This window comes from Saccopteryx bilineata, chromosome 2 (assembly GCF_036850765.1).
Source record: "Saccopteryx bilineata isolate mSacBil1 chromosome 2, mSacBil1_pri_phased_curated, whole genome shotgun sequence".
NCBI lineage: Eukaryota > Metazoa > Chordata > Mammalia > Chiroptera > Emballonuridae > Saccopteryx > Saccopteryx bilineata.
The window spans coordinates 347,642,120-347,657,675 of record NC_089491.1 but is presented as its reverse complement, the minus strand read 5'-3'; the positions used below and the strand labels follow the sequence as shown (position 1 = coordinate 347,657,675).

Sequence of the window (15,556 nt, the reverse complement as noted above, 5' to 3'; positions counted from 1 at the left end):
TGCTCTTCTAGCCTGTGGCGCCTGCTTGTTTGTATATAATGTATTGATTTTAGAGAGTGTGTAGAGCTGGTGGTTGAGGCCAGGTAGGTTCTTAATGAACGCAGACAGAGGGTAGAGGAACTGCAGAGCTGTAAAGCGTCCGGCCATACCCGTTTATTGGAGGCGAGCAAAGACAGGCGAGCAAATAGAAAAGGAAAAGAGCTAATAAAGGAGAACCTGCTTTTCGCAGTGAAGGGTGAGGGGGCAGGAAAACTGCACCTCGTAGTGATGGGAGAGCAATCTGGGAGACTCTCCCCGGAGGGAAAACACCCGTAGCTTTATGCAGACCACACACACATGGGACTGTCACATGTTCATGTGCTAATCAGGCAAAGTGCTTGCAGCCAGTAAACCAGCAAGTAAGCCTAACAGCTGTTTTCCCCACAGAGAGGAAGGGAGCGAGAGAAAAAGATTATTTTGCTTTTCCATTCATTCATGCAGTCATAGGTTGGTTCTTTTATGTGCGCTGACCAGGAATCAAACCTGCAACCTTGGAGTGTCGTGAGCACTCTAACCCAGTGGTTCTCAACCAGAGGTCTGTAGAGCGGTGTGGGTCCGCCAGAAATCTGCCAGTCCACACACCACCAGTGGAAAAACACTTGTCTAACCAACTGAGCTACACAGCCAGGACTTTAATGTCTTACCTTGTGGCTAGTGTCGGTTATGATTTGTACATTTCAAAAGGAGGAAATTATATATTTTGTCAGCAATGCAGAACACACATTTTCAGCACTATTTTCAGGTAGCCCGAGGAGGTGGTGTCATGCCTCCCTTTCTTCACCTGTGTCCTCAGCAGCTGGTTCTGATGCTTCAATCCTAACTTCTGAGAGTTCACCTTGGTCCCTGGGGGAAGAAAAACAAGGCCAAGGCTTTTACTCGTGTAAGGAACAGTTAAACCATTTCCTCACCTTAGACAAGAATTCTAAATTGTTCCCAATCACTTACATTTTGTACAAAGGCTCATCCTCATCAGATGACTCATCCTGTAGGCTCTCTGCCATATTTTTTTACTAATGGCACTCAGTGGTCTATAAAGATCTTTAAGCCATAGCGGCCGCCAGCTGCAGACACCGCTCCCCTAGAAGCAGACAGGGAAATCCGAATTCTGCATTTTCCCTGCTTTGACCGCCACAGTGCTTTACCCTCCTCAAAGTTACCTCCATTTCGCTTTTTGCAGAGCTCTTGTTACATCCCTTAATTGGCAAAAAGCCCCTTGGGGGAAAAATATACTAACAATTAGTGATTTGTGCCATTTTCCATGTCTCTCACGACGCACAGCTGTGCTTTAATTAGGACTAACTGGGTAGCTGGGTAGAGTCATGAGAACAGTCGCCACAGACCTGGGACCTTGAAAATGATTCCTTGCATGCTGGGCTCCCAGAAGTTCTCCGTGCCTGTTTAAAATGGCCCTGCAAGGTCTCTGGGGAGACCCTGCATGTGCCTTGGGAGGGGGTCCAGGGAGGAGTCACCTCCTCTCACTTCATTGGCTCTTGGCCAGGTGCCTTCGTGCAGTGAAAAGAAACGCACAACTACACAGGGCAGAAGCCGTCTACTCTCCAGAAGCATGTTACCTCGGCCCCCTCAGACGTAGTCTCCCATGCAACGTTTGGTGGCAGTGTGGGAGAAGGTGCTTTTATTTTCCTAGCTGCTTTATTCTGTAACTTATAGCACACCAATTAAATGCCTGAGTCAAACTAGCAAAGTTATTGAGCTTGCTGACTTTCCTACTGTAGGCTGTCACTGATGAGTGAGCTCTGAACTCAGTTTAAAGGTCATAACAAGCACTCAAGAACAAAAGTCTTTTTTTCTTTTTTAATTTTTTTTTTTTTTCCATTTTTCTGAAGCTGGAAACAGGGAGAGACAGTCAGACAGACTCCCGCATGCGCCCGACCGGGATCCACCCGGCACGCCCACCATGGGGCGACGCTCTGCCCACCAGGGGGCGATGCTCTGCCCATCCTGGGCGTCGCCATGTTGCGACCAGAGCCACTCTAGCGCCTGAGGCGGAGGCCACAGAGCCATCCCCAGCGCCCGGGCCATCTTTGCTCCAATGGAGCCTCAGCTGCGGGAGGGGAAGAGAGAGACAGAGAGGAAGGTGCGGCGGAGGGGTGGAGAAGCAAATGGGCGCTTCTCCTGTGTGCCCTGGCCGGGAATCGAACCCGGGTCCTCCGCACGCTAGGCCGACGCTCTACCGCTGAGCCAACCGGCCAGGGCCAAAAGTCTTTTTTTCAAAGTTGTTTTTTAAAGTACAGAGTAGGACAAAATCAGAGTGCATACTAATTTTGTTTTAGAACTACTTATGTCTACATGGTGTGTGTGAACTGAGTTGTGTCATAAAATGTAGCTCAGCCCAAGAACCTTACAGTCGATGGAGAAGTCCCCAACTGGAAGGGAACCATCTTCTTTCTGACACCCACTGACAGTGTGACCAGGGAGCAAAGTATTTTCCCTTTCCCCTTCTCCATTTCCTCACTATTAAAGGAAAAGACAGTGGTAGAGCGTTGGCCTGGCGTGCAGAAGTCCTGGGTTCGATTCCCAGCCGGGGCACACAGGAGAGGTGCCCATCTGCTTCTCCACCCCTCCCCCTCTCCTTCCTCTCTGTCTCTCTCTTCCCCTCCTGCAGCCGAGGCTCCATTGGAGCAAAGATGGCCCGGGCGCTGGGATGGCTCCTTGGCCTCTGCCCCAGGCGCTAGAGTGGCTCTGGTCGCAACAGAGCAACGCCCCGGAGGGGCAGAGCATCGCCCCCTGGTGGGCAGACCGTCGCCCCCTGATGGGCGTGCCGGGTGGATCCCGGTGGGGCGCATGCGAGAATCTGTCTGTCTCTCCCCGTTTCCAGCTTCAGAAAAATGCAAAAAAAAAAAAAGGAAAAGACAAACTACTGTCAAAAGTCTAAAATTCTATGGGTTTGGATTAAGGGAACAGGGAGAGAAGGGGCCTGAGAACAGCAGGCTGAGAAGGGAAGCTTCCCTGCTACTTTACAGGAAGGACTTGTTTACCCTTCATCAGCCTTGAAGAATACTAGTGCCCTGACCCCGAGACCCTGTGGCCTTCCCTACCCCTTCCCCAGCGCCCCCGCCACCAGCAGGAACAGGTACAAGCAGGTCCTCTCCCTCTGCACCCGTTTCCTTAAAGGACTGTGACAGCAGATGCATCTGTGCCAGTCCCATTCTATCTCAGCTCTGGCTAGGGAGCAAGTTTCCCAAAATCCAGCAAAGCATCAGGATAAATAAGTTCTTTCCAAATTTGGTGGTTTCTTTACTATAAAATGAACAAATTGAAATATACTTTTTGCTGAATTTACTCCCAGCCCACAACTTTTGTTTCTTCTAGGATAACTTTTTCTCCTGTGCAAACTTCTTTTCTGATTGAGGAACAATCTGCTTTTCTCAGCTAGGATCAACCAGTGAGGCCGCAAGAGCTCATGGAAGGACTAATCTGCCCATGAACTCTGTTAGTTCTGTGCTGCATCTTAGGAGCTCTGTTCACCTGGATGTGCTCGATGACCAGTGTCTATATCTAACCATTATTCAGCATTCCTCTCTGCATTCTAAAAGTGTAGCAAGAATTCAACACTATTTGGACCCCCAATCCTGTGTCCAGACCTACTGTTTGGCCTGGACACACCTACAATCTCCACCATTATAGGGGTGGTATAGCACACATTGCTTCTGTAAAGTGACATCTTTCAGATACTTGGTGGCTTTTTAGACATGCATACTCTTGATGGCCTGGGCAGTTTCACGAGCGTTATTTTTTTTTTAATGTAATGTTCTTTTATGTATTTATTTATTTTTATTTAGAGACAGAGAGAGAGGGATAGATAGGGACAGACAGGAATGGAGAGAGATGAGAAGCATCAATCATCAGTTTTTCGTTGCAACACCTCAGTTGTTCATTGATTGCTTTCTTATATGTTCCTTGACCGTGGGGCTGCAGCAGATTAGGTAACCCCTTGCTCAAGCCAGCGACCTTGGGTCCAAGCTGGTGAGCTTTGCTCAAACCAGATGAGCCGGTGCTCAAGCTGGCGACCTTGGGGTCTCGAACCTGGGTCCTCCGCATCCCAGTCCGACACTCTATCCACTGCGCCACCACCTGGTCAGGCATGAGTGTTCTTAAAGTGAACAGGAAGATTTGATTTGCATGACTTTGTCGGGTTTTCTGGGTCAAGTGAATACTGAACCATTTTCAGAGGTCACCGCAGGCCACTTACGGAAAAAGGAAGCTGCTCTAGTTTTAAAATTCTACTTTAAAAACTGTCAGACTAGCATTCATTTACCTTGAGCTTCCTTTTCTTCCTCCTTTGGCCTATCTGTGACAGATCTGTTTTGGAAGAAAATAATATCATAATTATTCATTACAGCAACCACTATCTAAATCTTTATTGGTTCCCTTTTAAATGAGATAACTTTTTGAGGACAGTAATTCTGTTTAATAGTCCTTGGACTCTTCCACAGTTCCTAATGTAGGGTTTTCTTGCAGCTGGCAATGCATTTTATTGGCTGTTTTAGATAATATTCAGCAGGTAATCCCTAGTAAAAAGTTAGAAGAAAAGAAAAATATATATACATACAATAAATCAACAAAGCAGCTTTAAGGTCAAGTACAAGGGTGGGATGGCTGTTACTACTCTTACTATTCATCATTGTTGAAGTCCTAACCAATTTAGTAAGCAAGAAAGGAACTATTTGAAAGTGACAAAACATACTTAATTATGAGATGATGCACAACCTAAAAAACTCAAGAGCACTGAGAAAAATTTTATCACAACTAGCATGAAAATTCAGTAAGATGGCTAAATCCAAAATCAAGAGATCAACATGCAAATCTCAATAGCTTTCCTATGTGCCACAAATAAATAATTAGAAAATGAAAAAAGCTGATTTACAATATCAATAAAAATGCATAAAGTAACAAGGAATAAACTTCAAAAGAAATTTATTTTGTCTAAGACCTATGTGATAGAAACTTTAAAACTCTTCCAAAGGATGCCTGACCAGGCGGTGGCACAGTGGATAGAGTGTCGGACTGGGATGCAGAGGACCCAGGTTCGAGACTCCGAGGTTGCCAGCTTGAGTGTGGGCTCATCTGCTTTGAGCAAAAGCCCACCAGCTTGAACCCAAGGTTGCTGGCTCCAGCAAGGGGTTACTCGGTCTGCTGAAGGCCCATGTTCAAGGCACATATGAGAAAGCAATCAATGAACAACTAAGGTGTTGCAACGTGCAATGAAAAACTAATGATTGATGCTTCTCATCTCTCTCCATTCCTGTCTGTCTGTCCCTGTCTATCCCTCTCTCTGACTCATTCTCTGTCTCTGTAAAAAAAAATAAAAAACTCTTCCGAAGGACACTAGGAAGAATACACACATTCCTGGACTGTTGTAATATGTCAATTCTCCTCTAATTAACCTACAAATGCAATGCAATTCTATTCAAATTACAACACAGTTTGTTAAGCAAAAACTGGCCAGCTGACATATTCAAGACTAGCTATGAAATATATGAAAAAGTAAGATAAAAAAGGAGGAGCTTACCCTACCAGATACCAAAATATGTTATAAAGGAAGTGGAATCTCCTAGTGACACTGCTACTGGTACAGAAAAGATAACTGGGTCAACAGAATAGAGTTAGACAAAGATGGTATTTTAGGTCAGTGAACAAAGAAAGAGCCAGTCAATAAATGATTTTAGAACACTTGGATCTTCATGTAGGGGGGAAAACTGTCAATCACACTAAAAACAACCAACAATTGACAGATTTTTTAAAAATTAAGAAAATTAAAATAATAAAAATTATACATAACAAGAAATGTTATAAAAAGTACTAGAAGAAAATGTCAGTGCTTTCATACCATTAGATAACTGAAATCTATCAAAACCCACAGCCCATAAGCCACAAGAGGACTGCAGATATGGTGACAGTCAACACATCCTATTCTTCACAGTCCTTGCCTCTTCTCCTCTTGACTGTTTCTTTTGTTTATATTAAATATCTTTATTCTTTCAGTGACTTCATGAATTTCAATATTATAAATATTCCTCAGTGTTTCTGGCTTAAGGAGGCAGAACACTGGAGTAAGAAGCTCAGGCTTTGCAGTCACACCACACTGGGTTCTACTTTCGGTTTTTCCACTGGGATCTTAAGTTGATCATCTATGGAAGAAGGAAGTAATTTTGTCCTCACAGAATTGTGGAGATTGAATCAGAACATACTGTATATCGAAAACTGCATCCTATACTTGGCATAAACCAGTGCTGAGTATGCTAATTGTGTCAGACAAGGTGGTCAGATCTGTCCAGCGGTTCTGCCTGGGGTATCAGGCTCAGAAAGCTCTTTCCTACCACCAGATTATAAGTTGTTGCTTCCATTTTTTCTAGTACTTTTGTGGATTCTTTCTCTTTTCTTTTTTTTTCTCATTTTTCTGAAGCTGGAAACAGGGAGAGACAGTCAGACAGACTCCCGCATGCGCCCAACCGGGATCCACCCGGCACGCCCACCAGGGGCGATGCTCTGCCCACCAGGGGGCGATGCTCTGCCCATCCTGGGCGTCGCCATGTTGCGACCAGAGCCACTCTAGCGCCTGGGGCAGAGGCCACAGAGCCATCCCCAGCGTCCGGCCATCTTTGCTCCAATGGAGCCTTGGCTGCGGGAGGGGAAGAGAGAGACAGAGAGGAAAGTGCGGCGGAGGGGTGGAGAAGCAAATGGGCGCTTCTCCTGTGTGCCCTGGCCGGGAATCGAACCCGGGTCCTCCGCACGCTAGGCTGACGCTCTACCGCTGAGCCAACCGGCTAGGGCTCTTTCTCTTTTCTTAAATTTATATTAATACATTTGTTTAAGGTGAGAAATACAGATATGCTGTTATTTCCTCCTCAAATAGTTTGCTCTTGTATTACCACGTCTGCATTTTCTTTCACTGATTAGAATACTAAAAGGTGAGACTTCTTCTCTTTTTTCTTTTTGTATTTTTCTGAAGTGAGAAGCAGGGGGTGGGGGGATGGGGACAGATAGACAGACTCTCACATGCACCTGACTGGGATCCACCCGGCATGCCCACCAGGGGCCAATGCTCTGCCCCTCTGGGGCGTTGATCCACTGCAATGGGAGCCGTTCTAGCACCTGAAGCTGAGGCCATGGAGTCATCCCCAGTGCCCGGGTCAATTTTTGCTTCAACAGAGCCTCGGCTGCGGGAGGGGAAGAGAGAGACAGAGAGGAAGGAGAGGGGGAGGGGTGGAGAAGCAGATGAGTACTTCTCCTGTGTGCCCTGGCTGGAAATCAAACCTGGGACTTCCACACACCAGACAACACTTTTTTTTTTGCAAGTAAATAAAGAATTATTGGGCACTCCAGAAGAAAGTCAGAGAGAAGGGGGCCTTGGAGACAGGTTCAAGGGGTTAACCAGAAATGAGCGGCCACCCACTACTCCCCTGGTTGCAAGTCTCCTGGGATCCCTTAGAGCTTAGGAGAAAAGGGGGAGCAAGGAAAATGTGCCTGGTGTGGAAGGTGAGGGTAGGGGAAGAAGAAAGTGCAGGCATGCTCTTGGAAGGGAGAGTACTTAAAAGGTGACATTTCAAAAGTCTTAGGAAACACGGTCTGTCCATTGTTGGACTCTGCTACTTGAAATAAATATTAGGTAGCATTACTTGTAGAATTGATAAAATACCTCTTCTTTCTTCCTATGGACACCTTTACTGTTCACTACAAAACAAAACACGGCATGGCCCATATCCTCAAAGGCTTATCATATAAGTGGGGAAAGAAAACAATGAAACCCTATCAATAATTACAAATGAAAATTTCAACTACATAGAAATTAAAGGAGGTATAGGAGATTCTGGGAATTCAAAAAAAACCAAACAAACCCCAAAACAGTATGCCACCAAGAGACATCTTTGGCACTGTCTGTATGAAGGCCTTCTTCCCAGACGCCTTAGCAATCTGAGCCCAGGCTTGTCCCCAGCCTCATAGACTCAGAAATCAGACTCTCTTTACTGAGAGAACTCATTTCTTTCTATTGGTGAAGTTTCACCTTGATGACACCACAGGATTGATAAAAATCCAGAACGCCAAATTACAACAGAATTACATCAGTTCCACAGATAGCATCTGTGTCCACACAATCAGGGAAATACATTGCATAGAGAGAGGCCACTGGGGAACAGTAAAGCACACTCAGATGCCTACTTTTGAGAACAGACAGAGAGCAGGAATCAGCTGAATCCAGTGTTCAATGGAAAACACTGAGTTATCAGGATCCATCTGTCTCACGGACAGCCATAGCCCGACTCTACATCTGCCATCTCTACTCTAAGGCACCGCTAGGATGGGCAATGCTCAGGTTGGTCTCTTCTTCACCTTTTCTCTGCTCTTACTGCTGATAACCCTCTGCAGATAGACCTGTTTATCTTAAGCAGTTAATACATACAGTCAGGTTTTACTCAACTCTGACAGACCAGGAAGTCATTTGCTCCCTGCACATCTCTGCTCTGCTCCAGGATCTGTTGATCTTGGTATTTATTACCTTGGTATCTCTTTCTTGGGAATATACCTTTTAAAAAAATCATTTACCATATTTTTAAATTCTCAGGAGAGTGAAATGCCTTACTGCTGCCCCCCCCCCCCCACACCAGAAATGGTGACAAATCTCACAGAAGGACTAGGACTAGGACTAGCAAGACTGGAGAACTCAGGGAAGGCTTTATGAGAAAAGGTGAACTTGAGCTGGCTTTTGAGACATACATAGGACTTCCACATGCAGAGCAAGATAAGAGAATTTTAGATGGCCAAAGGCACAAACAGAAGTAGGAATGGGCATGGTGTGGCAGGGTTATGAGGAGGGGCTGCTTTAGCTAGAATGAAGGGCTGCCATCCCCATTGAAAAGGTAAACAAAGTAAATTAGTAGGGTAGAGTCAGGACTGTCAGCTTATTAAATCACTCTGATTAACAACCCCCACATGCTCAGAAAGTAAACCATTATGAAATTGAACAAAGGGACACAAGCAAACTCCAGGAACAGGTGACTGTAACTATGACATGCTTTAGAGATTCAGGATTTAGGTTGCAGTGTTTTAACTAAACGATTTATACTGACAAGATCACACTTTAAGGCAGGATAATGTAGCTCCATGAGGATGGAGATTGTGTGTCTTTCCTTATTGCAGCCAACAAGAAAAGAAATCAGAAAGAGAGTCACTGTTGAGTACTGTACATCAAATGATCATGTTCTTTTTGAGCTGAAGAAATTTTGCTATTATGTCAACTCTGGTGTGTTAACTGTCTCAGAATAGTCTGTGGCTTATCTTGATGTCCATTTCAAGAGCACTCTGGAAGTGAGCTTCCTTTAACAATTCCTGGAATACAGTTTTTAATAAAAGAACAAAACATATCTTGGTGCTCGTGACCAAAGAGGGATATCAAATAGGAGTAGGTGGGAAAGTGGCTTTCATTTTCTGTTTGTGGGTTCTGAATCTATTCTAAAGACAGAATGTGGCCCTGGCTGGTTGGCTCAGCAGTAGAAGAGGATATTTACCAAACACGTGTCTGAGAGAAAGGACTTACATAAAGCACTTTTAAAACTCATTAAGATAAATATCCAATTAAAAATTGTTTTTGAATAGATGAAATATTGCCATTTGCAAAAACATAGATAAATCTTGAATATTATGCCTACTGAAACGAGGAGAAAAAGCTAAGAACTATATGATTTCACTCATGTAGGAAATAAAACTGAGACCCATAAACACAGACAACAGTATGGTGGTTACCAGAGGGAAGGGATGGGGCAGTGGCGGGGGTTAAAGAGGCTCAAATATATAGTGACAGAGGGTGGTTTAAATTTGGAGTAATAGGCTCACAATTCAATATACAGATTATGTATCATAGAGATGTACACTTGAAACTTATAAGATAATATTCCCTGGCCAGTTGGCTCAGCGGTAGAGCATCAGCCTGGCGTGTAGATGTCCTGGCTTCAATTTCCAGCCAGGACACACAGGAGAAGCGCCCATCTGTTTCTCCACCCCTCCCCCTCTCCTTCCTCTCTGTCTCTCTCTTCCCCTCCCTCAGCCAAGGCTCCACTGGAGCAAAGTTGGCCTGGGAGCCGAGGATGGCTCCATGGCCTCCACCTCAGGCGCTAGAATGGCTTCAATTGCAGAGAAGCAATGCCCCAGATGGGCAGAGCATCGCCCTCAAGTGGGCATGCTGGGTGGATTCTGGTTGGGAACATGCGGAAGTCTGTCTGTCTACTCCCCCCACACCCTACCCCTGCTTCTCACTTCAGAAAAATACACACACCAAAAAGATACTATTAACCAACGTCGCCTCAATAAATTTACTAAAAAATGGGGAAAAAGTGAAGTGACAGACACTTCATTGAAAAAGATATTTTCATATACACGGTCTATATAATCAACTATTGCAGAAATGCCAATTCAAACCACGATGAGATACAAATATATCCCTACATTCCTACTAGAAAGGCTAATTTAAAAATATATATGTATATAAATCAGGTAAAACTGTGGAGCAGTTACAGCTCTCATCTGCTGGTGGGAAGGCACAATGGTACAACTACTTTAGAACACACTTTTAACAGTTTCTTAAAATGTTCATGCTTACCACTCCTTCCTTCTGAGTCTCTCTCTCTCTCCTCTCTCTAAAATCAATAAATAAAATCTTTTTAAAAAAATGTTAAATTTGCACTCATCATAATGTAGCAATTTATGCTTAGGTATCTTACACCTAAGTAATGAAAACGTATGTTCATACAAAGACCTGCCTGTAAATGGTTTTTAGCAGCTTATACAAGCAGAAAAACTAGGAACAACTCAAATATACATTAACTGATGACTGCATGAGCAACCTGGGATATTCACACAACTGGAATACTACACGGCAATAAGAAGGAATGAACTACTGACAGATGCAGCAACATGGACGGATCTGCAAAGGATTACACTAACACAAAAGCCTCTGTGCTACATGATTCATTTATAAGACACTTTAAAAAAGGCAAGACTGTAGTGACAAAGATCAGACTGGTGCTTGCCAGGAGCCTGTGGTGGGAGGAGGGACTGACTGCAAAGACACCTGAGGGGCTTTTAGGGTGACAAAAGTATTCCGTATCTTGAATGTGGTGGTGGTCATAACTACACATTTATCAATCCTCACTGAATGAACACATTAAAACAGTGAATTTTATTAAATAAACAATGCCTCAATAAGCACAGGAACGCTGAGGAGCCTCTGCTTTGGGCTGAGAGCCACCCAGAACAGCGTCTCATTCCTGCAGGAGCAGAATTTACACACACTCGTGGTGGCTTTCTCTTCAGTTGTAGGAGGAAGTAGTTTGGATGGCTCTGGTTGCAGAGCTCTAGTACCTTCCATGACCCCAGGCAAGGTTGGCTGCTGACTTTGAACAGAGTCCAGATGTGAACGTGCCACCTCAGGGTGCTCTGGAGGAGCTGTAGTCTGCTGCAGGTTGTTCAGCCTCCTCCGAAGGATGTGGGTTGACACTGAGCCCCAGGTCCACACATTGGACTGTAACCTGAGGAGCGGTTGACTGCTGAGGTTGAGCAGACTATTGATGAGGAGGTGTCACCTCAGGGTGCTGTGGAGACACTGTATTCTGCTACAGGGCGGTAGGTTGTTCTGCCTCCTCCATTGGACATGGGGTGATGGTGAACCCCAAGTCCACAGATTCAACTGCGATTTCAGGAGGGGTTGGCTGCTGAGCCTGAGCAGGCTCTGCATGGGGAGGTGTTATCTCAGGGTGTTCTGGAGACACTGTAGTCTGTCTGCTGCAGGGTGGTAGGTTGTTTAGCCTCCTCCATAGGATGTAGGGTGATGGTGAGTCCCAGGTCTATGGACTGGTGTGTTTCCTGAGGAGTGATTGCCTGCTGAGCCTGAGCAGGCTCTCGATGGGGAAGTGTCACCTCAGGGTGCTCTGGAGGAGCTGTAGTCTGCTGCAGGTCTGTTGGTTGTTCAGCCTCCTCGGTAGGTTGTGGGGTGATGGTGAGCCCCATGTCCATGGCCTGAACTATTACCTGAGGAGTGGTTGACTGCTGATCCTGAGCGGACTCTTGATGGGGAGGTGTCACCTCAGGGTGCTCTGGAGACTCTGTAGTCTGCTGCAGGGTGGCAGGTTTTTCAGCCTCCTCCATTGGACCTGGGTTGATGATGAGCCCCAGGTCCACAGACTAACCGCAATTTCAGGAGTGGTTGGCTGCTTAGCCTGAACGGGCTCTGGATGGTGGAGAGTCACCTCAGGGATCTCTGGAGGCTGAGCAGGACCCTCTTCATTACCTGCAGAAAGCTCTGCACTGGCAAAGTGCACTTGGGGTGGAGCTGAGCCCTTCTTTGGAGGCACTTGTATAGCCTCCTCTTTTATAACAAATGTTTTTTTTCCTTCTGAGGGACTTCCAGTTGCTGAGCTGGGTCTTCCTGGAGGGTTGGAGAAATTTCCACTTCCTCAGAGGCCTCTGTCTGCAGAGCTGAGGCTTCCTGTTGGGAGGGAAATTCAGCCTCTCTAGGAGCATATGAGGCTCTTCAGCGAGGTTTTGTTGATCCTGAGGCCAGGGTTCGGTGAGCCCCCAGGTGGTAGGGGTCAGCAGGTTAGGGTCCAGGGCCCGCTCTGCAAGCAGGTGAGCCTGGACCAGGAGCCACAACAGCTGCCACATAAATAGGAGCCGTGGGGCCCAGAAGTGCATCCCGGACATGATGTTAGGGACACAGAGAGCAATTCGCACAATTGGGACACGGAACATGACCCAGACAAGTAGTTCACAGTATGTGACCTAAGTAAATGAGGTACCAGTACCATGCACTCAGATAAAGTGAAAAATTGACACCGGTGTCACAATTGGTCACCGTGTCACAACTGGCAGCCGTGTCATAATTGGCAGCCATGTCACGCACGTGCCCCTTAGCAACCAAGCACCCCCCTCCTCTGGTCCCAACCTCTGTTTATACAACCTTTGTTAGTTTGGAGCTGAGATTGCCTGCAGAATAGCAAGCCATTCTCCCAGAATCACGGGGAACCAAGAAGTCCTTTTCCCCTGCAGAGGGCACAGCTAACTCCCACTGGGTCTCCCCTGAGCCCTCACAGTGAGGCCAGATTGGGCCTGCACACCTGGGTGGCCCAGATTCCAGTGGCACAGGGCTGGTGGGACAGGGGGGCTATTAATGGAGGGGTGGAACTGGGGAATGGTGCAGAGCCTTTCAAGGAAGCCACAGGGCCTTCACCCCAGGAACTCAGAAGTGCTGGCCCAGTTCTGGCAATCTGAACTCCTCCTCCAAGCTGAAAACTCAGAGACATTCTTCCTCCCCTTGGCCATACTGCTCCAGGTAGCTGGTCTACAAAATGAACAGCAGGTAGGGTTGTGGGCAGGTGAAATGTTCTATTTCCTCAAAATTCTCCATATCCATGTCTGATTCTTAACTCACCCTTCTATTAGATAGTAATAGATACATGAATTCACCAGAACTTCTAAGCTGCCCTTTTGCTGTTCCGCTTGTCTGTCTGACCCCACCCTTACTTACTGGACTATTGCCCCTGAAACAGAAAAGTTCTAGGAAGCTGGTCGGCCGCCCCGAGGAGAAGCGTTCCAAGAAGCCGATATTGTAAAACCACAGAAGGAAGCATACTAAGACTTTTGACTCAACACCCACTTGCTTGAGACCCTCCTTTTAACCCTATAAATTCATCTCCCTAGCTTGTACTGAGGCTCTTCTCCCCAAAAGAAGTGCCCGGCAGGGTTCCTTTTTTCATTTCAATAAAGCCTGTAACTCTGGTAAACAAACAAACAAACAAAAACAAAAACAAAAAACCTAGGCCTGGCCTGCGGTGACGCAGTGAATAAAGCATCAGCCTGGAATGCTGAGGTCACTGGTTTGAAACCCTGGGCTTGCCCGGTCAAGGCACATATGGGAGTTGGTGATTTCTGCTTCTCCCCTCTTCTCTCTCTCTCTCTCTCTCCTCTCTAAAATGAATAAACACATAAATAAAAATAAAAAACCTAGAAGTGACTATGCTTTTAGGAAGCTCTTCCTCTACAGAAAATACTATATCCAGTGTTCTCCATAATTCAAAGTACTTTTCTTTCATCTCTAGAAATTTAAAAAATTCCACAGTTTAAATCACCCAGTTAAAGACAAAAATGGGCTAATTCCTTGGTTTTGGAGCCAATGAAGGGATAAATAAATGTAAGAGGAGCTGGTGAAAGCCCCACTCTCATCGCATGTGCCCAAATATAGCACAGATTTTATTAGATTATCACCTGTTTACTTGTCAATTTCTCAGACTATTAGTGCTTGACATTTACTAGGTAAAATATGTTTGTTTAATACATAAATAACATTTTGTTTACATATCAATGAAATGAACACATTTTTTGATAAATTTTTATTCCAAATGCTGGAATAAATTTTCTTCTCAATTCTTTAAAACAAATAAGCTAAGCAAAGCAAAACACAAAAAAATAGAAAGAAAGAAAGAAATATGTCTTTAGGTTAACTCGACTCAGGAATCATTAGTGTACTTATGCAGCATATTATAAAGGTGATTATTACAGCTAATATCCATTAGACTGCTGTCATCTGTGATGAACATTTCATATTTAATAACCTTATTTATATTATTCTGATCCCATTTTACAAATGAGGAAACTGAGGAACAGAGAGGTTATATAACTTGTCATAGGTATCAAATTACAAAGAGGCAGAGCTGGAATCTGACTCCAAAGCCTGTGTTGAACCCATATGAATAAAAAGGGTTTAAAATAGCTGTTACTTTAATTCTTAGACCACTAAATAGAGAATTATCTTTAAAATTTCATGTACCATTTGGGAGAGCCTCTATGAGAATTACATTTTCTCTTTTCATTCCTGTTCCCAAATCATCTCTCATGATTAAATAGTTAACTAGCTTACAGTCATTGAGACTTTAGGGATTTGAAACCATGCTATAGGGTGTAGGCAAATCAGTGAAAGGGTGTAGTAAAAACACCTGAAAACTCATTCCTAAAAAAAGCAACTAAAAACTGGAAAAAATTGTCAGAGTCTAGTTTTTTAATCTCTGGCAACTAACAAGCTTGCAGAAATCTAGGGAACATTTATCCAAGAAAAATGATTAATTTCTGTAAGAACAGTAATCTGTGTTGCTTTAGCACATGACCTTTGCTCTCCAATTGAGGGGTAACCTTGAAAATTAGTCCACAATCCCCAGTACCACAGGGAGCAGAATCAAACAAAACTCTCATTCTCGGCCGTGGCCGGTTGGCTCAGTGGTAGAGCGTTGGCCTGGCGTGCAGAGGTCCCAGGTTCGATTTCCGGCCAGGGCACACAGGAGAAGTGCCCATCTGCTTCTCCACCCCTCCCCCTCTCCTTCCTCTCTGTCTCTCTCTTCCTCTCCGGCAGCCGTTGCTCCACTGGAGCAAAGATGGCCCGGGCTCTGGGGATGGCTTCTCGGCCTCTGCCCTAGGCGCTAGAGTGGCTCTGGTCGCAACAGAGCGACGCCCTGGAGGG

General features: G+C 45.3%; 1 protein-coding gene across 2 annotated transcripts in view; it reads left to right on the top strand.

Moving 5' to 3' along the window:
- LOC136326527 (probable ATP-dependent RNA helicase DDX52) overlaps positions 1–15,556 on the top strand; it is a 198,599-nt gene that overhangs the window by 24,759 nt on the left and 158,284 nt on the right. The gene's annotated exons all lie outside the window — the stretch shown is intronic.